The 23,462-nt window shown below is 45.4% G+C and overlaps 1 long non-coding RNA gene across 1 annotated transcript; it reads left to right on the top strand.

The window, feature by feature from the left end:
• Nucleotides 1–411: 411 nt before the first annotated feature.
• Nucleotides 412–21,728, top strand: LOC123331216. Its single transcript, XR_006547750.2, has 3 exons — nt 412–887; nt 19,462–19,713; nt 20,286–21,728. It is a non-coding gene; the product is annotated as an uncharacterized LOC123331216 (long non-coding RNA).
• The last annotated feature ends 1,734 nt before the right edge of the window (nt 21,729–23,462 follow it).

Raw genomic sequence — 23,462 nt, 5'->3', positions numbered from 1 at the left:
TCCATGTCTTGGCAATTGTAAATAATGCTGCTGTGAACATTGGGGTGCATGGATCTTTCCAAATTAGAGTTTTCATCTTTTCCATATATGTGTCCAGGAGTGGGATTGCTGGATCATATGGCAACTCTATTTTAAATTTTTAAAGGAAATCCCATACTGTTCTCCATAGTGGCTGCACCAGTTAACATTCCCACCAAGAGCATAGGAGCGTTCCCTCTTCTCCATACCCTCTCTAGCATTTGTTAGTTTTAGACTTTTTGGTAAACTTTTTAATGATGGCTATTCTGATTGGTGTGAGATGAGTCAGTCAGTCAGTCCAGTTTAGTTGCTCAGTCGTGTCCGACTCTGCAACCCCACGGACTGCAGCATACCAGGCTTCTCTGACCATCACCAACTCCCAGACCTTGCTCATACTCATGTCCATTGAGTCGGGGATGCCATCCAACCATCTGATCCTCTGTCATCCCCTTCTGCTCCCACCTTCAGTCTTTTCCAAGGAGATGAGTAGAAAGTACATATCTTTAAGAAGAGACTTGGATTTGAAGAAGAAAGATGTTTGGAAAGGAAATATCCCCTTAGATTGTGTGTGGATCCAGACAGGAAAAGTTCATCTGGGAAGCAGGAAACAGAATGTAAAACCCAGATGAGAATTTTAGGGATATTTGGAATAAAAAGGTATTTGGCAGCTTCCATGGTTTAACCACCTCTTTTGCAGGAGATCTGATTCAACGGCTGTTTGCAATTACTGTGTTTTTTTGTTGTATGACATGATAGCAAGAGAAGATGGAAATAATTAGAACTTAATTTGGATGCCAGAGTTCCAGATTTCAGATTGGAACGTCATGCCTGTCCTTCAGTATGAACACCTGGAAGAGTGCATAAGAGGGGTAAGTAAGAAATGTTGAAAGCCGTGTGTGGGAGGAGACATTTTTCTAACTAGGCTGATGCCAAATGAGCAACGGAAGCACCCACGTTGTAGAAGTCAGAGCTCCCTACTTCGTGTCAAAGTGGCTGCTGAGATCTCCACATTTCATCATGTGTCCATTTTCTTATCTTTGGGATGGCAGCATGTTCAGAGGGATAAAGATAAGCACTGGATTTAATATTTCCTTCTTTCTTGGGGGAAATAACACGAGACCAGATAACCCAGATCACCATTGGCCTACTTCCATATCATTTGTCATGGCGCCATTCCGACCCACCCCTTCATTCCTCTAAGAACAGATTTTGACCAGCAGGAGACCCAGGACAGACACCTGAGGAAATCCCTGGGGGGAAAGGACTTTTCCCCTCCTTCCCTCCCACAAGTTGTTATGATGTTGATTCATCCGTGAGCTCTTTGTGTTGATGGTTCTAGAAGCACTGGCATGCTTGCCCTCCCTTTTCAACGTTGAAATCAACTTAAAAGGATGCACTCCAATAGGGGACAAAAGATTGCACTGCACAGAGTATAAAGGTTAGAGTTGCAGTTCCACAGGAATTTGGTGTGTTTCTAAATTAATGCTCTGCATCTTTGAGAGACTGACCTGTGTTCCCTTAGCTGCTCAGCGGCTTTCCAGGGCCCTGTGCTCCCTAGCGCCTGCTGTGGGTGTCTTCTGGCCAGGGCCTCTGAGCCAGATCCACAGAGGGAGGGGGGCTCCCCAGTAATGATGCGAGTGTGGAGGCTCAGCACTCCAGCAGCCTCACCAGTCTTCAATTTCTTAAAAATAAGTGCAAATGGATTTTGTTTGTAAAAGTAAAGGTCTCGCGTTTTTCATGGCCTGGTGACTCATCCCTCCCTAGACAAAAGGGAACAAGGATTCCCTTGGTTTTCAGCAGCCATTATCTGCCACCTTTATTCTGAAAATGATATTTCCGCCTGTCCTTTCATTTACTCAGTCCTGAGAACTGTAGAGTGGGCTCCCGTTTACAACATGAGGGAGGAAAGGAACACCGTGTAGATGAACTAAACACTCGCCCAAGCCCTTCCACTCCTCGGGATCAGTTTTGTTCACTTGCCCCATCAAGTGTTCCATTCAGGAGCAGGTCTCCACAAGGAGACTGGTCCCTCCCTGCCAGCCGGTCCACCTACCCTGACAGCTTTCCTGCTTCACCCCGTGCTACCCCTCCACCTGAGTGGGGCTCCCATAGCCCCTCTGAGAGGCACAGTCTGCCCACAGGTGTGAAAGACTGAGACTTCACCCAGCTCAGACTCTGACTGGCTGCCCTGCTCCTGTTTCCTAGAGGCTGGCAAAAGACAAGACTCTGGGGTCAGAGACCATGGACTTTGGTGCTGACAGCCCAGCACACAACATCCCCCCTTTGCATGAGTTCCATTTGCCCCCATGTAGCACAGAGATGACACCAGCACGTGCAGGAGAGGGATGGAGTCGAGTGCCCTGCACGTGACCAGGCAGCAAGCAGTTCCTGCCCCCTCGCAGTGACCTGCTTCATTCAGGGGACAGATCTGCCTGTCAGGCGCCCTCAGCACAAGCTTGCCGGGTGTCCAGGGCCCACAACGGGCTGCCTGTCCCAGCAGGGCCTGAGGACATGTCATGCCGGCTTCCCTCCAGAATGACGTCATGCTAAAGCCTGCAGCACCAAGTGCTGGAAGCCCGGCTGGCTCATGAAGGCCCATGGCATGTTGAGTTCTTACTGAAGGAAGATGGGACGGTGGGACGTCCATCTGTCTCCCTATGTTTAAACAGAAGCACTCCAAACTCCACCCCGTCAACCCTGCCCTGGTTTCAGTTCCCACCAGACTGTTACATAAACCCTCAGTTCCTGTTCAATGGTAATACTAAAAGAGAAACAGCACCTCCTCTCCAACTTGGATGGAGAATTCAGCATGAGAAAAGGAAGATATGTACAGTATAAAACTCGACCCCAGTATGCCTGAAACCAGACTTCTTGGTTGTGTTCACAGCCAGGGTTGCTCTCCATCCTACCCCCTCTTCCCTTCTGGCCTTACCGCCCCAAGGGACAGGTGGAAGCCTGCCCACATGCCTTCCCCTGGAGCCCTGGTGCTTCTTGCTGGGTGATTAAGTGGCCTACTCCATGTTCTGTGGCTACAGCCTTTACCTTCTCACACTGATTCTCAATCCAGCAGCTGGAGGGGTCCTTGCTGAAAAAGGATGAAAAGTCAGATCCTATCACTTTTCTGCTCAAAACCTCCCACTAACTCTGAACGCAGACAGACTAAAAGGACCAGCCTGGTTCCACACAGCCTGCCTCTCTGATCTGACCCTGACCCCCTCCTCACTGCCTCCACTCCCACTTCCATCACTCTGGCTTCCTGCCCACCTGCCCCTGGACCCACCGCCCAGGGCCCTCGAGCTACTGCTGCTCTGCCTGGTACTCCCTGACCCCAGATGCCAAAGGGTTCCCCTCTGCTTCCTTTCAGGCCACCCTGACCCCAGCCCCCTGCTGCATGTTCATCTGTGGCACTTGTCACCATTAGACACGCAACAGCCATTTCCTTCCCTCCTTCCTCTGTTCCAGGAGCCCAGGAACTGCAGCCACACAGTGACTCCCAGTGAATATTGATAGAGTCATTAACTCAGCAGTGCTTTGTGTACTTAATTGAAGTTAAGCATCTTTTAAACTTTATTGAATATCTTCTCATTATGCCAAACTCTCCTCTAATTATTACCATTGGGAATATATTTCACAGAATTGTATGTACCTACACACCTTTTAAAAATTGCTACCTTTTCATGGACTTTTCATCGTTTCATCTGCGCGTACCTCTCTGGTGCCCAGTCTATATATGACTTTCTCACCCTCCTTTGTTCACCCTGTTTCTCTGCTTTTTCTGGTGATTTGTCTTCCTTCATACAGCAGAGGTTCAAATAAGCCATCAAATATGGAGGCTTTCCCTGCAGACCTGGGGTCAGAGTCAGTTTTTCTCATCATTTTCCCTCGGTATCTCTCAAGGCTCCCTCTGCCTCCTCTTGTCTTCCGTTCCCAGAGGTTGCGTGTTTCTGTTAGTTTTGAGTTGGCAGGACGGGGAACATAGGTGATGTGGGCAGCTTACGATTTCTTTTCCCAAAGGTCACAGAACTCCGCCCACGTGCCTCTTCCACTGTTACCATCACTTTCGTCGACCTTCCTTCTCCCTCCTCTCCCCACAGATCATGGGAGGCAGGACTCTTAAAAGAAAAACCTGCTTCAGGTTTACAAAAAACAAGAGCTAATAACTACTACGCGTTGAGTCCTGACCATGTGGCAAGCTTTCTGCACACACGCATCTTGTCTCCGCCACACACCATGGGCTTGGTCCCAAGGCCACCTCTGGCTGGGCAGGCTGAGCGCCTTGTCTGAGGGACCTGAGTACTGGGTGGAGGAACAATTTTTTTTCTTCCTTTCAAGAGTAAAAATTTTGCTTTTGAAGAACTTCATATGGACATTTTAAAGAGAGTCCCATACGAAAGCAAAAACATCACCCTCTTCTCATCCCAGGAATAAATTTAAAAGGCAAGATATTTCTTTTTAAAACAGCATTTGAATGTTTGGCACTAGCATTAAAAATCTAAGAAGGGGAAAAAAGCATTTTTATATTTTAGGTTTCTTTGGTTGTGGTTCTCCCCATGGGGTCGTGATAATAATATTTCATCTTTCAACTCGTATTACCAAAACAGTCAAAATCAGGGGAAAAGTACCACCTAGCAGTTTTTGGAACCAAAGAAGTCCCTAACGTCTTCCTTCCAGGCATCCCAGGATCTCAGCTTGTGAGAAAACTAGCTGACATGTTCCTTCTGTAGTTGACTATTCATAAGGAATAATCATAAATGCTGTAAAGTCAATGATGTGGACAGTTATTCTTCCACTTTACTGTTTGGATGTTTCTTTGGCATTGCTAAGCTCATGGTCTGCTCTGTGCCTTGTTTTAGTTTTTGGAACCATCCTAACATTCTTTAGGGCTCCTGCTGATGGTGGAGATGCCTGGGGGCCTGGTGTTACTGAACCCTGGTCCAACCACCCTGTGACTCTGGACAGGGAAGCTGATGGCAGCTGCCTGAGAAACCCTGTGTTGAGACTGGCCGTGTTTGGTCCTTGTCCTCAAAGGAAGGTGCCTTTCCTAGTCCCCAGGGTTTTGCTCTCAGGGGACCCCACTGTATCTGGTTCGGGTTGAACGTTGGGAAAGCTCCTCAGACATGGTCCCAGGAAGGTCAGATGGGCTCACCCATGAGCCCAGTGGTGAGACAGGCCATGTAGGACCTGCCTCCCTCTACCCTCCACTCAGCCCGGGAGTTAGCTTTCTAGCATCCCAGCAGGCCCCTGAGGACAGCAGGTGTACCGGCTCCTGCTCTGGTGCCTGGGCTGTCCACCAGAGCAAGGCCTCAAGGCTCCTCTCCTGGGAATCAAGCCGGCTGGAGCCTGAACTGACTGCGACACATCCTCCTCCCTTAACCAACCCTTCCCAGATGTGGCTGCACCTCTGGCTCTTGGAAAGCATAGGCTGCCCTGTCTTCTCCCTCTGCCCTTCCAGTTTGTCCAGAACATTCATCCCAGGCCTCTGAATCTCGGCTCCTCTTTGCCACATTGTCTGCTGGCATCTGGGGCCATGAGGGCCTAGTGACCACGGTGGCAGGTGCTGCTATTGGGGAACCCGCCTGCCTTGCACGTGAGCACCAGCAGCAGCTGCTACTTCCTGTGTGAAAGCTCAGCCCTGAGGAGACTCTCCACCAAGTCAGAGAATCCAGCCAGGGGACTTTTCTAGCTGTGAGCTCATCTGCACAACAAAGATGACTAGACCAGGGGCGCCCGGACCCCTCCCAGCCCAGTGATGGGTTCTGCCCCGGCTCTCTCTGAGAATTCATCTGTGGGCCCCACAGAAGAGACTCCACCAGAACCAACAGAGTTTCACACTCAAGTCTTTCATATCCTGTGCTCACAATTTTGTCAATGTTGAGTACACCCTATATTACTGTGTTTTTTCTTTGAATCAGCTCAGCTTTTCACTTTTAATATTTCTCTGTTGTCTCAAACACTGTCATTTCCATGATTAATGATCTGAGGTGCTAGTTATATCTTTTCAAATACACTCTTAACTAAACACCTAATTCTGAGAACTGGAGTCCATCTGTGTCAATATAATGTTGTTCAGCTGCTCAGTTGTGTACAACTCTGCGACCCCGTGGACTACAGCACACCAGGCTTCCCTGTCCTTCACAATCTCTCAGAGTTTGCTCAAACTCATGTTCATTGAGTCAGTGATACCATCTAACCATCTCATCCCCTGTCGTCCCATTTCCCTTCTGCCTTCAATCTTTCCCAGCATCAAGGTCTTCCAATGAGTCAGCCCTTTGCATCAGGTGGCCAGAGTATTGGCGCTTCAGCTTCAGCATCAGTCCTTCCAATGAATATTAAGGGTTGATTTCCTTTAGGATTGACTGGTTTGATCTCCTTGCAGTCCAAGGGTCTCTCAAGAGTCTTCTCCAGCACCACAATTTGAAAGCATCAGTTCTTTGGTGTCCAGCCTTCTTTATGGCCCAACTCTCACATCCTTACGTGACTACTGGGAAAACCATAGCATTGACTATAGAGACCTTTGTTTAGACTGGGGGCTTAAACAACAAGCATTTATTCTCACAATTCTGGAGACTAGAGTCCACAAGCAGGTTGCTGGCAGATCTGTATCTGCTGAGGGTCCTCTTCCTGGTTTGCAGATGGCAATCTTCTCGTAGTGCCCCGAACATGGTGCGGGGAGATCTTTGTCTTTTCTAATAAGAGCACCAGTCCCATTCGTGGGGACTCCACCCTCATGACAAAAATCAAAGTCCCCACCTCCAAATACCATCACTCCAGGGTGTAGGCTCCCATTTGTGAATGTGGGGGGATAGAAACATTCAGTCGGTAGTCAGCACTTAGAGTGGCTGGGATCTATTTCAGCACATCTACCCTCATTACTCGCTTAATTCTCAAATCTACTGTGAATGGGAAGTACTGCTTTCTGCGATTTAGAGCCAAGGAAACTGAGGCTCCACAAGGTCTGCTAACTTGCCAAGGCTGCACCACCGGTGAGCGGCAGGCCCCGGTGCCCTCGCCGCCCGCCTGTGTTGCTAACGTTCCCGAGTTGGATTCATGACATGAAAACATGACACTGGTGCAACCCCACTGTCCTCACAGCTTCTTTGCTCATTTTCTCATCAGGACACTCTCAGCTCCCCACAACCAAGAGGCAAGACAGGTGCTATTTTTAGCAACACTCTGTCCATTCAGGTTCTCCTGGGGTTGGAGGAGCAAAGAGGAGGGAGCAGAGGGATGAGGAGAGACTGAAGGGAAGGGCGTGAGTGCCACTGGACTCACAGATTCAGAGAGTGGCCCGGTGCTGCCAAGAGTCGGAGCGGGTGGGTGAGGGTGAGGGGGTCGAAGGTCAGACTTCTAGTTATCGATGAGTCCTGAGGATGGAAAGGCGGCGTGTGATTACAGCTAACAATAGTGTGCTATATGTTTGGAAGTTACTAAGAGAATGGATCTTTCAGAGTCCTCATCACAAGAAGAAAGATGTGTGATTTCGTGTGGTGGATGTTAACGACTCACTAGACTCACCGTGGTGATGGTCTCACATATTTACAACTGCGAGTCACCGTGGTGCACACCAGACACTGATGCAAAGTTCCGTGTCAGTTCCCCCTCAGTTTAAAGCAAATAAAGAAGATGGGTCCTCATCTTCTCCCCGGGCCTGCTCTGCTCACAGGAGACACCGTGGTTCCATTTGGGTGGTCACTCCCTCCAGGATGGTATCCCACTTTGAGAAGAAAAACCATGAGAGACCCATGTTCTCTGGTAAAATAAAGAAGGCCCTGCAGAAACAAGGAAAACACTCCCACTGAGACTTATAATAAACACAATCATAAACAGAGAATGCAGAGTTCAGGCTCTCACTGGACTGCTCTGGAGAAGCAATCCTGACTGGGAGTCAGGTTTTTAATTCTTACAGGGATATTTGCAGTTCTAAGCTGTAGAAATCTGGAGCCATAAGAAAGACAAGAACTGTTTGAAAAGATGCCAGCACAACAACACTGGCTGTTTCTACCAAAGATCTGCTGGAGAAGGGATAGGCTACCCACTCCAGTATTCCTGGGTTTCCCTTGTGGCTCAGCTGGTAAAAAATCCGCCTGCAATGCGGGAGACCTGAATTTGATCCCTGGGTTGTGAAGATCCCCTGGAGAAGGGAAAGACTACCCACTTCAGTATTCTGGCCTAGAGAATTCCACAGACTGTGTAGTCCATTGGGTCAAAAAGAGTCAAACACGACTGACTTTCAGTTGCATGTGCTGGGCACACTGGTCTGCATCAGCCATGTGCTTCTCACGACAGCTCCACGCAGTAAGCATGTACAGTTTCACGTTCAGATTAGGACACTGAGACCGCAGAGGCTGACATACAGTGAGAATCATCTGCTTCGGAATTCAAAACCATGGTTGCCCGGCTCCAGAGGCTGGGCCCCATCACCAAGGCTCCCAGACCACCTGGCACGTCCTCACATCAAAGACAAAGGGTAGACGGCTGGCAGAGTTCCACTTCTGTGCTCTGGGTGCCGGTGGTTACCTGCCTCAGGGCATCTTAAACCGCCTATTTCAGAAACAGTGAAGCTGTTTACATACAAGGAACCCTAATCAATTTGCAATATAACAGAGATTTTTATCTGAAATTTGGGTGTTTTTTAAGAACAATAGAGCAGAGCCTTTTGAACTTTCTTGAACTTGTCCCACAGGATGAAAAGCCCTTTACTTCACGCCGGAAGACGTATAACACATATGCGTGTAACAGGTTTCAAAGAATTACATTCACCATACATGTGGGAGGCTGGTTGACATTTTAGATTCCAAGCTAGTCTGCTTTTCTTTCTTTTTTTTTTTTTTTGTTGTTCATAGTCCTCCTGAATGATCCCTTTTTTATTGTGATAACACTTAACATGACATCTATCCTCTTAAAATGCTCAGTGCACAATATGGTGTGGTTAACTACAAACACAGTGTTGGTCAGCAGATCTCTGGAACTTCTTCATCTCCTGTAACTGAAACTTGACCTCCACCTCACCCCTCCTGCTTCTGGGAGTCCAACTGTCTTGGATTGTTTCTCATAGAAGTGTGGTCGTGTCATGGAAAACAGTGTGGAGACTCCTCAAAAATGAATATTTTATTTTTTAATGCTGAACAAGACCCCCTGTATTGATGTCAGGATCCACTCATGTGTTGCTCCCACAGTTTGAAATACTTTGCAAGGGAACCTGAATTGTTTTTGCTATAAAACAAACGGTTGAGTTGTTGCAGCTGGTATCAAAGACTTATGAAATAGGTAGCAAGGGCTGGAGAAGGAGGACAAAAAGAGATTTTTAAAAGTTAATGGCAACTCAGTGGAGATATCAATACCTTTATGCATTTTTTAATTGCTTGAAAAGAGGAAAAGATGCAGCTTATAAATGCTGCTTATTCTTTCCTATTGGCTGGTCAAAGATGATGAAATACCACATTTGCTTCACTAACCAGACATTTTGAAATTTGAAGTCCAAACCGAAACTAAAACTCAGGGCAATTCGTCTTCTTTGTCCCTTTGTAAGGAACAGCATTCATCAGTTCCTTACCTAACCCGGGCGAGCAATGCGCCGGAGCGTGGGTGTCGTTGTCCACTAGGTGGAGGTACAGAACAGGAGTAGCCCTTTCTTATTCTTCCTGACACGTAGGCTGCAAAAGAATTTAGAAACCCGGGGTTGTCCAGTGATTCACATGAATTCAGCCTGAAAGTTTACTCAGTGCTCCAGGCATGTTTCTGCCTTTTCTTGGAACATCGCTGGATTTCAGCTTCATTCTTGCTGACAGCCTGGCATTTAAAATTAGTAATATCTTAGTTGTTTCCTTGTGGCAATACAGATGCGGCATAATGTCTGTATTTGTTAACAATTTGCAAAGTTAGCATGTGCTGGGAAACTTTATTTCTGCCCCTTCAATGTAGCACTTAAGAAATACTGTGGATCCTTGTGCCATTTCCCTTTGCTAACAATATCTATATCTTAGTTGTGCTATATATTATAAAGTTACTAAGATATCTAATGGACATTTTAGTTCTAATTTTTCAGCCAAAAAGAATGATCTTCTCTATATTTGGCAAAACTAATACAATTATGTAAAGTTTAAAAATAAAATTAAAAAAAAAAAAGAATGATCTTCTCAAATACACATCAGCAAAAAGAATTAACAGCTGATAAGTTAAATGTCTCTTAAACAAAAATGTATGCTTTTGCAATGTGAAAAGTCTTTTGAAGTAATCCCATGTATGGGAGATTTTAAAATTCTCAAGTGATGCCTGTTATGAGACATATTTATAATTATTTGCAAATCTTGCCTATTTTTACAATATTTTTTGATGTAGGTAAAGAAAAGATATTGAATAATTTTCTCTTGCTTACTATATTTGTATATCGTTTGAATTTTTATGAATGCATATTACTTTTACAAATGGGAAAATAAAGCTGGTTTGTCATAAAAGTAGCATGAGAAAAAAATATAGATTTTAGTGTGACATAACCTGGAAAGTTATTCGTTGCAGGTCAGTTGAATGCTTACACAATTTAAGTGCTGTGTAGGGTAATGGTGATCATAAATTGCTGACATAGGAAGTAATATTTCTAAATTTAAGTCATTTCTATCATGTTTCTATCTATGTTTAATATCTTCCTTAAAGTGGAAAGAATATCAAGTTCTTCATTATTCTCACAGTAATATAATATTAAGAAAGCTGGTATTAACACCGTTCGTTGTTAAACAGCAAAATCCGTATATCTAAAATTTTACTATTCTTCAGTCTGCAGGTATCCCACCTCTATATGGTGATCGTAGGTTTATGGCGTAAGAAGCACTTTCGCTTACTTTAGCTCATTTTGTCTCCTAATAGGGGTGCAGCTTATGCAGGGCCCATGAAGGTTCTAAGACACAAAACCGTCCGTGTCAGGTCCTAATCTAGTGGGCTATGAGCCGGGGGCACTGACCGTGTGATTCTGAGTTCAGGCCCTTTTCTTTTCATTCCTGTGGGCTTGTAGGCTGCCCAAAGTGCCCTGTGAGTCCATGAGGAAGAAGTCCTTTTAGCAGGCACTTAAAATATTGGATGCTCTTTCTCCCTTTCCCTTTTCCTGCAAGTGGGGAGTGTGCAGGCTTGAGGGGTGAGGGGAAGGACAGGAATGATTCTGCAAATGCCTGTCATGCTCACACTCGAGGTGGGGTAGCTACACAGGTCTTCACGGTGCCATGTTGATTTGGACTCTGTCCATCACCTTTCAAACTGCCTCTCCCTGAGGCATAGTTGAATTTTCACTCAACAGATACGTGTGTCAGTTGACCCCTCCTGGGTGCTGGGGACTTGTGTCAGGGCTGTGTCCCCAGACACAGGGTTGAGCACAGCACACGGGCTCCCTGCCCACAGGGAGTTTGAATTCTAGCAGGAGAAACAGACAAACTATATCACTAATTCTACTGTAGGAGAAAGTAAAGGGAGAAAGTAACAGTGAGACATAGCTTAGATGGCGGAGGGTATGTCAGGAAGTTCCTCTCAAAATGCCTTATTTAAGCTCAGACCTAAACAATGAGTCGGAGAAGGCAATGGCACCCCACTCCAGTACTCTTGCCTAGAAAATCCCATGGACAGAGGAGCCTGGTGGGCTGCCATCCATGGGGTCGCTAAAGAGTCAGACATGACTGAAGCGACTTAGCAGCAGTAGCAGCAGCAAACAATGAGTAGGGGTTTAGCAGGAAGGATGGTTGGGAATGTTCCAAGATACACAGGCCCTGGGGTAGGAAGATGCTTCTCTTGTTGGCAGAACAGAGGCTCATGTGGCCCCAGCAGAGGCTGCAAAGGGAGGTCCATGTGGCCCACACTAAGAATGTTGTATTTTGTCCCAACCACAGAGATGGGATTCCTTGGTGGTTCAGACAGTAAAGAGTATGCCTGCAACGCAGGAGACTTGGGTTCGATCCTTGGGTCAGGAAGATCCCCTGGAGAAGGAAATGGCAACCCGATCCAGTAGTCTCACCTGGAAAATCCCATGGATGGAGGAGCCTGGCGGGCTACAGTCCATGGAGTCGCAGAGTTGGACACGACTGAACAACTTCACTTTCACTGAGATAAGCCATTGATGAGTTTTAAGCACAGAAGAGATATAATCAGATGCATGTTTTTTAAAGATGAGTTGGCATTTAAAGCTTTGATTCGATTAGAGTGAAGTGAGTCTCCGTGGGAGACGCCCTGGGAGGCGCCTGTTGGTCCAGGACAGTGGATGGTCACGGGCAGGTGGCGGCAGGAGGTATAGGAGAGAGAAACCTGGGCAGTGGTTTCTCTCAGCATGTGAGGGGGTGTGCCCAGAGTTCAGACTGGCACTTACAGGGATGGAACTCAGGAAGACAGTCCACTGGAGTGTTTAAGAGTCTTCTGTATGCGAGTGGTATTACAGTAAGTGAAATAAGTCAGAAAAAGATAAATACTGTATGATATCACTTACACGTGGAATCTAAAAATTACAAAAAACTAGTGAATATAACAAAAAAGAAGATAGATTCATGGATGTAGAGAACAAACGAGTGGTTACCAGTGAGAAGATGAAAGGGGGAGAGGCAGTATAGGGGTAGAGAATTAAGAGGTACAAACGATTATGTATAAAATAAGTTACAAGAATATATTGTACAACACAGTTAATATAGCCAATATTCTATAATAACTATGGATGGAGTATAACTTTTAAAACTGTGACTCACTCTATCATACACCTGTAACATATAATGTTGTACAGCAACTACGCATCAATTTTTTTAATGAAAAAAAAAAACAAGCTTTGGGCATAAGAACATTCCACAACTAAATACTCCAACATCTATATCACTGACCAGAGTTTGGTATTTGTTTATGTTCTATTTCTTTTGAGGTAAACTTCTGAAAGAATGAAGAGCCGAAATCTTAAGTGGACCAGAGGATGCCTTTAGATAAACCCCTACCCTGGGTGCCCATCTTGTCACGTTGTAGGAAGCTGGTCACTGCCGCCGTCTCTCTCAGAAAGCACAGGTGACATCGGGGAAGAGCCTGGTCTTGGGCTCCGCTAGGAACACAGCGAGTGTAAACTCCCCTCTCCCTCTGCCGGGGGGCTCTGCTATCCGTTGTGGAGATTCACCCACATTCTTACCAAGATAGAGATAGACATTGAACTCTTCCTAAAAGTGCTGTTGTGAACATTTCACAATACACCCTTTGTGGAGAAGGACAATGGTATCCAGTGAACCAAGCACAACACGGGAAACCGTAATTCCTTCCCCAGAATCCTGTTCTGCTGGCGCTGAGCAAGCTGAAGCCTCGGTGCTCTGGTTTGTCACAGAGGAGCAGTGCCCATCTCTGTCTGCAAGTATAGAATTACCTCGCAGGTTTACTGTATGCACCAACAGAGCCCTGAGGGAAGGTAACAAGACTCTACCACCAGGCCGTGACCATTCTAACTAAGCTGCCATACTTCCCCAGGTTGCCCCTTAAGCCCCATCCCCACCTCACTGCTCAGGTGAGGTCTGTGGGTACAGGTGTGCGTCAGGGACATTCCGTGTGGAGGTCTGTACCTGCTCAGGTTTGGCACCAGCTCAGGGCTGGAGCCAGTAAGTAGGTCTTACCAATTCAAAATCTATTGTTAACCCCTGGAGAGGCTGTGGGCTTAGTGTGTTTGTCTGTCTTTATACTTTTGTCTTCTTTTGTCACTCTGGGCCTCAGGAAGGTCCCGCACGAGCTGACTTGTTGGAATGAAGCTAGGGTTTCCCAAGTCTCAAGAACCCAGAGACTTAAGTTGACATGCCAGCAACTTCTAAGATTTAATGAAAATTTGCTTGACCTTCTTCCCAAGTCAGTGAGAGTTCTCTCATGATTGCCCGGATTCACTTATTAATTCTTAAGATTTTATAGACTGGTGTTCATGTTCACCCTCAGTTACAAAAGCCTGCTCTAGCTGTGCTCACATCTCTTGTGGGGGCCAGTTCCACTATCTGATCTTTTCTCTGCTTGGACCAACCCAGACATGAAATTAGCCACTTTTCTTTGCGTTCCCCCAAGACAACCGTCCCAAGAAAGCCCTGGTGGAATCCACCTCTCTTTAATCTGCTTCCCGTCTGCTCTCTTGACTCCCAAATTCCTCTGGATGTTTAGATTCACATTGGTTTAGCTATGACTTCACTTCCTTCCAGCCCACAAGTGTATAATCAAGGTATTTTTCTAAACAAAGATGGTTGTCAAGAGGGACTCGGAGGAATTCCCTGGCAGTCCAGTCCAGTGGTTGGGTCTCCGTGCTTCCAGTGCAGGCAGCCCAGGGTCTGTCCCTGGTTGGGGGACTAAGATCCTGCCTGGTGTAGGCAAAAAATTAAAAATGAGGAACTCTTGTGCAAATTTTCTGTACTCTATGTTTGTGTGTGTGTGTGTGTGCGTGCGCGTGCGCACACGCTTAGCTGCTCAGTTGTGTCCTACTCTTTGTAACCCCATAGACTGTACCTTGCCAGGCTCCTCTGTCCATGGGATTCTCCAGGCAAGAATACTGGAGTGGGTTGCCATGCCCTCCTCTGGGGATCTTCCCCACCCAGGGATCAAACCCAGATCTCCTGCATTGCAGGTGGATTCTTTACTGTCTGAGGCACCAGGGAAGCTCAAGAATACTGGAGAGGGTAACCTATCCCTTCTCCAGGGGATCTTCCCAACCCAAGAATCAAACTGGGGTCTCTTGAATTGCAGGTGGATTCTTTACCAGCTGAGCAACCAGGGAAGCCGTAAATATGCATATATATATATATATATTCATATACATCTATACACATATAAACATATACCCATAATACATATACACTTATCCATATGTTCTATATGTATACATAATATACAGCACTTAGAAATGTAGAAATAATACATGGCTGTGTGTATAATTGCACAGATAACACATACTATCTGTGCATACACACACATGTATACCCTATGGCCTATGTCTACATAGATCTAAACCACCATCACTAAGGAACTGGTGGACACCAGCTCCTGCCTCCTCTTGTTGGAGTCCTGTGCTCATCTTTTCATTTCTGTACCACACAGATCCTGCTCTGTAATTGACCCGGATCCCACCTACTTTACACTGTTTTATGTAGAAAGCAGTGACCTGTGCAGTCACTTATTTATGCAATCACATGTTCACTTAGAAGACGATAATTGAGCACCCATGACAGCCCTGGGTTGGACCCTATAGTGAGAAGAGACGAGGAGGGAGGGGCCCACGTCTTTAGATACTTGAAATCCAGCTGCATGCAACTCTTAGCACGCAAGAAATAAAACATCCTCACACGCACAGTTCTCATCAGAGGAACAGCAGAGCCGAGCAGAAAGCCCATGCCTGGCCATGCACAGCAGCGCTGCTGTTTCAGCAGAACGCGCAGGAGGAAAAAACCGCTGTGGTCAAAAGAAACTGCTGGCTGCTGGATTTTTGTTTAATTACAATTTGCGTGCTCTTCTAACAGCGTGCGTTCTGCTTAGACGGCACAGTGGCTTTCATGAACGTATGAGCTCAGCCTTGCGTTACGCCTGCTGAAAAAAAGAGGTCAGGTAAAATGACTGTAGTGACCGCCAAGCTGGTGGAAAACCACACTGTCTTTCAGATGAAATGTAAAAAGGAAAGAAAGAAAGCAGACTGGACATTTTTTGCCTGCTAAAAAAAACCCCCTTGAAGTCATCTCAGAAACACACATAGAGGCGATTTCTTCTTTTTTCTTCTTAGCAGTGTCCTCAAGGAAAGAGCTTTCCAGATCTGAGGGACTGGACCAGTGATGCACTCATGTAGCCTGGCTTCATTCTGAATTCTGCTCCATGGCTGTATTCATTGAAGGACTTAAATCCTTAGGCAGCTCTTCCAAATCTCATACAGTTCTGCGATTTTTATCTGAACTCTACCCTGAATATTCTAATCATGTAAAATGTTTTCAAACCATCGTAGCACAGAAATTAGTAATGACCAGATACGTTTGCAGAAATCCATGCTTTGTGTATTGTAAAAGGTCTGCATGAATGCTTGCTCTCCTCCCACATACTAATAAACATGATCTGTGTACGGTTTTGATCATTTTTAAATTCAAAAATCAAATGTAATTTTAATGTACCCACGGAGGAATTTACATATGAGTTTCATAAAGAACAGCAAGTGTGAACACACTGAAGGGTGATATTCGTGTATGTAGAGGACAGATATGATGGCCTGTTTCTTGGTGGTGATGAAATTTGATAAATGACTTCTTTCCATAGAATCTCCAAAATAGAGTGATTGTAGGTCCTCACATTCCATCAAATTAGTTAGAGCTTTTCTAGGACTTGACTCTGTTTCTCTTTATGTACTTCTGTGGCAAAATTAAGATAAATTATTTGTTAGAGGCAATATCAACAGTCTTAATTTGAAAACATTCAGCAAGATGAACCTAGTGTGCTGGAGGTGACACTGGGAAAATGCATGCCTGGGTTTCGAAAGCTGGCAGTTCTTCCCAAGCCGTGGAGGACTGTCTGTTCCTGGGGAGGCCTAGCTCCTCACAGGCTTCTCCTTTCTCATTCTTCTTACTCATTTATACTGCTTAAGGAAATGAGACAATCACGTGATGTTCTCTAACATGAAGATCCTGTAGCTTGATACTTCAAATTCTATAAATTGTGTCCAGATCTAGTATTAATTCTTTTAAAAATATTTGTATATAGTTTTAAAGGGGACTCTTCCATTTACAGTAATTACGAAATTTTGAGCCCGTGTTACATCTGATACTTTTTGTCTCCCACTCCCCCAGCGCAATATTCCCTCTCCCTGTCATACCCACTGGTAACCACTAGTTTGCTCTCTATCTGTAGGCCTGCTTCTGTTTTGTTATATTCGCTAGTTTATTATATTTTTCAGATTCTACATATAAGTGGTATCATACAGCATATGTCTTTGAGCGGTTGTAGCTCAGTGGTAGAGCACGTGCTTAGCATGCACGAGGCATCTGCTTTATCCATTCCTCTGTTGATGGACACATGGGTTTTTTCCATATCATAGCAACTGTAAATAATGCTGTTATGAACATTGGGGTCTATGTATCTTTTTGAATTAGCGTTTGGTTTTTTCAGCTTTATACCCAGATGTGGAATTGCTGGGTCATATGGTACTTCTATTTTTAGTTTTTTGAGAAACCTCCACACTCTTTTCCACAGTAGCTATTCTGGTTTACATTTCCATCAACAATGTGAAAGGATTATCTTTTCTCTACATTCTTACCAACATTTGTTATTTGTGGTCTTTTTGATGGCCATTCTGACCGGTGTGAGGCGACACCTCCTTATGGCTTTGATGTGCATTTTCCTGATGAGGAATGATATTCTAGTATTAATTATTTAAGCTTGCCTGAATGCTAGTCCCCTCCTTGTGTGATAGCTGCAGGATCAAAATGGGGGTGGGGGAGAGGGGACTGCGGACAAGCGATGTTGAGAACATCAGTGGTGACTCTTGGGGCAGTAGGCTTTCGAGGAAGTTATTTGTATAGATTTCCCTGGTGGTCCAGTGGCTAACAACTTCAAGTTCCCAGTACAGGAGGCCTGCATTCCATCCTTGGTCAGGGAACTAGATCTTTATGCTGCAACTAAGACCTGGCAGAGCCAAACGAGTAAATAAAAAAATTTTTTTAAGTAAGTTATTTGTAAATATTAATATATTCAATTAGAACCTTACTGAACGCTATATGTGAAGCACAACTTATATACTATTAGAAGGAAATGTGCAGATTATCTTCATGACTTCGAGTTAAGCAGAATTTCTTAGGCTCCAAGGAGCATGAATCATAAAGGAAAAAACTTAGAAGTTTGCTTGTAATTTTTAAATGATGCCAAAATTAAAGTTGAGCTTGAAAATTTCGTTAAAAAGAAAAAACAAACCATGAACTCAGAGAAGATATTTGTTAACATGTATTGCAAAGTATCTAAGAACCACAAGGAAATAAAAAGCAACAAAACGAAACCCCCATTTTTTTTAATGGACAAAAAATTATGAACAGGAAAGAGAAAAGGCAAACAAAATCACCAAAATTCACAAAATGTTCTCCTCTTCACTGTACTTAGACAAACATGAATTGAATTAGATGTCACATGATATTCCTCTGATTGTTTACAAGATGTTGAACTGGACAAGATGAGATGTTGGAAACGACATCAAAATAGGAACTTGGATTTCTACAAATGGGAGTGAAAATGAATACAATTGTTTTGGTATCAAATTACCAGTATCCAGTAAAGCTGAAAATTTACATTCCTTGTGATCTAGATCTCCTCTAGAGAAACTTGCAAATCTGTGTGAGACAAAGTTTGTAGGTCCAAGAACGTTAAAATAGCAGTTTAAAAACAAATTAGGTCTCTATATGTTAATCTTATTAACATAGGTCACTAAAACATAGCACTCAGAAGAAAAAAAAAAAAACACAGGTTGCAGAGAATTTAAACAGTACGATACAAATGATTTAAAAATTTTAAAAAACACTATATATGATGATGTGTACGTATACGCACAATAAACAGAGCTGTGTTCTGGAGGGTATTCCTGGGGGTTGTCTCTGTGGAGAAAAGTGGAAGAAGGCAAAGGAGGAGGGGAACAAAGTGGACTTGAATTTTATTTGAATATTATGTTGCTTTTATTAAAAATGCTTATAAAGTATATTGCGAAAGATGAAAGTAATGAGCTCAGACTCTCATTCCTGCTTGTTACAGAGCTGACCACCAGACCAGAGGTTTCATAAACAGGATCTGTGGGGCCCTCGGGTCAGGGGGCGGGGGGAGTGTACCTCAGCAATGGGAATGGAGCACAGCTGCATCCTCAATTTCTTTTTTTTTTTTAATTTTAATTAAAATGTTTTTGTATTGAAGTATAGCTGATTTACAATGTTTCAGATATACAGCAAAGTGATTCAGTTATACATACATACATGTATATATTCTTTTTTCATATTCTTTTCTATTATAGGTTATTATAGTTCCCTGTGCTCTACAGTAGGTCCTTATTGTTTATCTGTTTTATGTATAGTACTGTGTATCTGTTAATCCAAAACTCCTAATTTATCCCTCTCCCCACCTTCGCCACTTGGTAACCATAAATTTGTATTCTATGTCTTTGAGTCTGTTTCTGTTTTGTAGATAAGTTCATTTGTATCTTTTTTTAGATTTCACATATATTTGTTTTTCTCTGTCTGACTTTCTTCATTTGTTATGATAATCTCTCGGTCCATCCATATTGCTGCAAATGGCATTATTTCATTCTTTTTCTATAGCTGAGTAATATTGCACTGCATATATGTACCACATCTTTTTTATCTATTCCTCTGTTGATGGACATTTAGGGTGCTGGCATGTCTTGGCTGTTGTAAATAGTGCTGCTGTGAACACTGAGGTGCATATAGCTTTTCGAATTAGAGTTTTTGTCTTTCCTAGATATGCGCCCAGGCAGGCTAAATTTCTACTTGCAGTCATGATGTGAATCAAACGCTACTGCAGGCCCAGCATGGACCCAGATTATGTCACCCCCAGAGTGCCCACTGTGTGATCCAGAAGACACTAGTAGTTTCTGGACTAGACACCACACCATTGGAGGAAAAACAGCCTTCGGCCCAAAGAAAATTATATTGAGAGAAGAAATCGAAAGCCTTTTGAAGAAAAACTCAGATTGCACATGGGATTGGTCAGGTTGGTTTGACAATGTCTCCCTGCCCCCGCAAAAGACTGCCTTTAAACATTTTTTAAACATAATCCAAAGCACATAGCCTCTCCCGGCAGGAGGAACAGGTGTGTTAGGATGAAAGGGTGCATTTTCTCAGCAGAATTTCCAAGGGGTTTCCTCCCATCTCTGCTGCCAGTGGCTTGGGGGTCATGTTGGGAAGCGCCTGGCCACCAGCACCTTTGGGTGAAGACTTGGCCTCTGGCTGTGGAACACAGGGGAGATTGTCTACTGAAGGCTGCACTGAACTCTGCTATTTATTCTTTGTGAAGCTGGAACTAGAAAACCAAGGTGCAAACCAAACTCACAGTGGAGTTTAGACGTCAAAATGTGTTAGCTTTCACAGCAAAATGGCTTAAACTTCCAGCGGTTAGGCGACAGGGACATGTCAGCTTTCTATCAGAGATATCTGCTCAGTCTGTCTCAGGGTCCCCACCAGTGTGTGTGAGCATGGCATGCTCAGTCGCTCAGTTGTGTCTGACTCTTTGTGCCCCTAAGGAAGGACTGTCACCCACCACCCTCTGTCCATTGGATTTTTCAGGCAAGAATGCTGGCGTGGCTTGTCATTTCCCCCTCCAGGGGATCTTCCTGAAGAGTGAGAGACGGAACCTGCATCTCCTGCACTGGCAGGCAGTTTCTTTACCATTGCGCCACCTGGGAGCCTTCACCAGTGTCACTTGCTGTATCTAACATTGTCCTTTGTGCTGAACTTGGGGGCTCTGAGAATCAGTGTTAATCTAAGCAAATCTGCACCTACATTTTTAAAAAAACCATAAATTGAAAACATAAATCTTTGCCAAATCCTCTAGAGATTAATGTATTACATGTGGTCTAAACTTTATAAAAGCTTTTTGATTAAACCAGCAAAAAGTAATTTATTTAAAAATAAATATCTGTACTCCCACTGTGTCACTGGGGACCTTTCAGTCCTGGTTTGGGTGATTACAGCTGGAGCCAGTTGCAGCAGTGGAAGGGACCCTTGTTTTCAGCTTTTGCTCTTCAAGACCTGGGAGGATTCGGGAGGTCAAGAAGTCAGAGCGAGACCATAACCACCTCTCCTGGGACCTTGCTTGAGGCAGAAGTGGGGCTTCTCCGGGTGACCGAAATCTCCCAGCTTTGCTGAAGGAAACCAGGCTCTGTGTTGACTTACAGGTGTTAGCAACTTATTTTTCAATATTCTAAAAATTTATTGGGACATCCAAATCATTTTGGAAAATCATCTGTCAACTCTAAGATAAGGCAAAGATGTACTGTAGATTGAACTTTTCCTCTCTAGATTTCTAGGTCAGTTTAAGGGTATTTGAAACAAGCGTCCTAAGTGTTGTGATTAAGCAGCTACATTTCTTAGAAGATTCCTCTGGTTTTTGAAATCTCCTCTCCTGTCTGAGAGGCTTAATACAAATTTAGCTTGATAAATATGTCTTGAAAATGGACCATTTCACCAGTCCTATATATTAATGGTTACTTGGGGCACAAACATGTGCTCACTGGAGCCCTTTGACAGACAGACAGATAGACACAGGGCTGACAACTAGCAGGTACCAACATCCACTCTGGGCACCACTGCAGTCTGCCTTGATCAGCTGGTACCTGGGCCTCATCCAGAGTTCAGCACTCTGTTTGTGGCCCCCCATCATGGGTCTTGGCAGATGTACTGTCTCAGCGCTGAAATCTGGTTGAGCTCTTCTTCTCCCCATTGCTGATCAACCCAGTCCTTGTTGCCAGCCTTGACCTCAGCCAGTCTCCAGGGTCAATCAGAGATGCCAGTGATGGAAGGAGAACCCAGTTTATTTTTTTTCCTCAGGCGACCTCGCTCTCATCACCCTGCCTTTGCACGAGGCCTCCATTAGGGACCCACAAGCCGGCGCCCTGACACTCTGCAGGTCTCCTTCCCCACGGCCGCTCCCCCTCGGCCTGCCTGGCGCATGCACACACAGGCACACCTGGGACGAGTTGTGACTTCAGCCCCGCTGCGTCCTCCCTGGTCTGCCTGGGAGGTATCACTTCGGCAGAAACGGTAGGCTGGTACAGGAAGCAGCGTGATCAAGAATGGACGGGATGAGTTCCTTGACCATGGGTGTTTCTGAGATCACCCTTACCTTCCTTCTCTGTTCAGAGCAAGTTCTGTCTCCAGGGGCAGCGTGGCCGCTCCCGGCTGCCCCTAGTTACTCAAGCAAAGAAGGGACACACTCACCTCCTGCCCCCACTTTACATTTCGTTGCTAAAACCTTTCCACAGCCTTCATGCTGCCAATGAGGAAACTGAGCTCAGAAAGGCCAAACAAGCCACCTTCTGGGAAGGTGGAACCTGGATCCAAACCAGAGAGCTGTGGCCCCAGGGCCCCAGGGACCCGGGCATAGATTGGCTTCTGCTTGTTCTGTAGCCTGAGTTCAGTGTTAGATCCTGGTCAGCTCCAGAGGCCCCCTAGGACCCGGTTCCTTTGTTCCAGCAGCTCCTACTCAGAGAGGGAAGCCCCTGGCCCTCACCCTGACTCAGTGCCGGAGTCCAGTCCCCCTGACCACATCCCCACCACAGCGGCTGCCTGAAGGTCCAGAGACCACCCAGACTCACACCATGGAGCTTTCCCACTGGGGTGCTGCCCTCCTGCAGGCAGGTCTCTGTAGCCCGCTGCTTACATAACTGCTGTCTCATGGCCACGGCCTTTGGCGACAGCCCTGGAGCCCAATTTTCTCTCCATTCCAGCAGCTGGATCTGAGCCCCCACGTTCATCCCACCCCAGGGAGCAAGTCAGCTTAGAAGTCCTACACCCACCCACCGCCCCAGCATTCTTCACCAGATCCCTCTTCACCAGGTTATGTCTAGTCCTTAAGGTGCTTGAGCAAGACAGCTTCAGCGGGACCAATGCATCCAGACTCTGACTTTAGTCTCCGGTCTTTGTTTATTCACTAGGGTCTTCAGTTGGGTTTCCACAGAAGTCAACTTTGAGATGAAAATTTGAGTCCAAGTAGTTGATTTGAGGGGAAGTGACTCAAGGAGTGTGGTTGGGTGGATTACCTATGGTGTGTCTGGAGCTCAGTGCTGCTGAGGAGCTGTGGATGAGAGCACAGAACACAGCTCGGAGTCCTCTCACCAAGGGACAGTGCAGAGCTTCAGGGTCCTTCCTTCTGGTCAGGTGGCCCAGGGCTGAGGGCAGCCCTGCACTTCTGGCTGAAGCCCTCACAGGGAGAGCTGTGGGTGCTTGCAGTAAGATTATTCTAAAATATACCGTGATTGTGAGTACCCTGGGGATGTGAGCAGAACACAGGCAGCATCCGCTATGGCCAGTGATTCTGGAAAGCCTCTGGAGGAAGCATGCAGCGTCACACTCAGTATGACCTGTGGAAGACTTCCAAGGTGGCTTTGTTTTACGAGTTGTCATGAGAGCCCTGTATGAGCCTGCACTGGCAGCCCCTTGTCCCTCCATCTCCATTCCAGGCCCCCAGGTCTTTCAAAAAACTCAGAGGCTTTCCGTGTCCTTTTAGCTCTTTTACTGTGAGGCTGTAGTTCATCATTCACATTTTGTGAGCCCTCTCCTCATACAAAATGGCAGGAACTAGGAGATCAGCCCTGGGATTTCTTTGGAAGGAATGATGCTAAAGCTGAAACTCCAGTACTTTGGCCACCTCATGCGAAGAGTTGACTCACTGGAAAAGACTCTGATGCTGGGAGGGATTGGGGGCTGGAGGAGAAGGGGACGACAGAGGATGAGATGGCTGGA

The sequence above is a fragment of the Bubalus bubalis genome, chromosome 22, assembly GCF_019923935.1.
Source record: "Bubalus bubalis isolate 160015118507 breed Murrah chromosome 22, NDDB_SH_1, whole genome shotgun sequence".
Lineage (NCBI taxonomy): Eukaryota > Metazoa > Chordata > Mammalia > Artiodactyla > Bovidae > Bubalus > Bubalus bubalis.
Note: the sequence above shows the minus strand (reverse complement) of the source record. Positions and strands in the feature narration are given on the sequence as shown.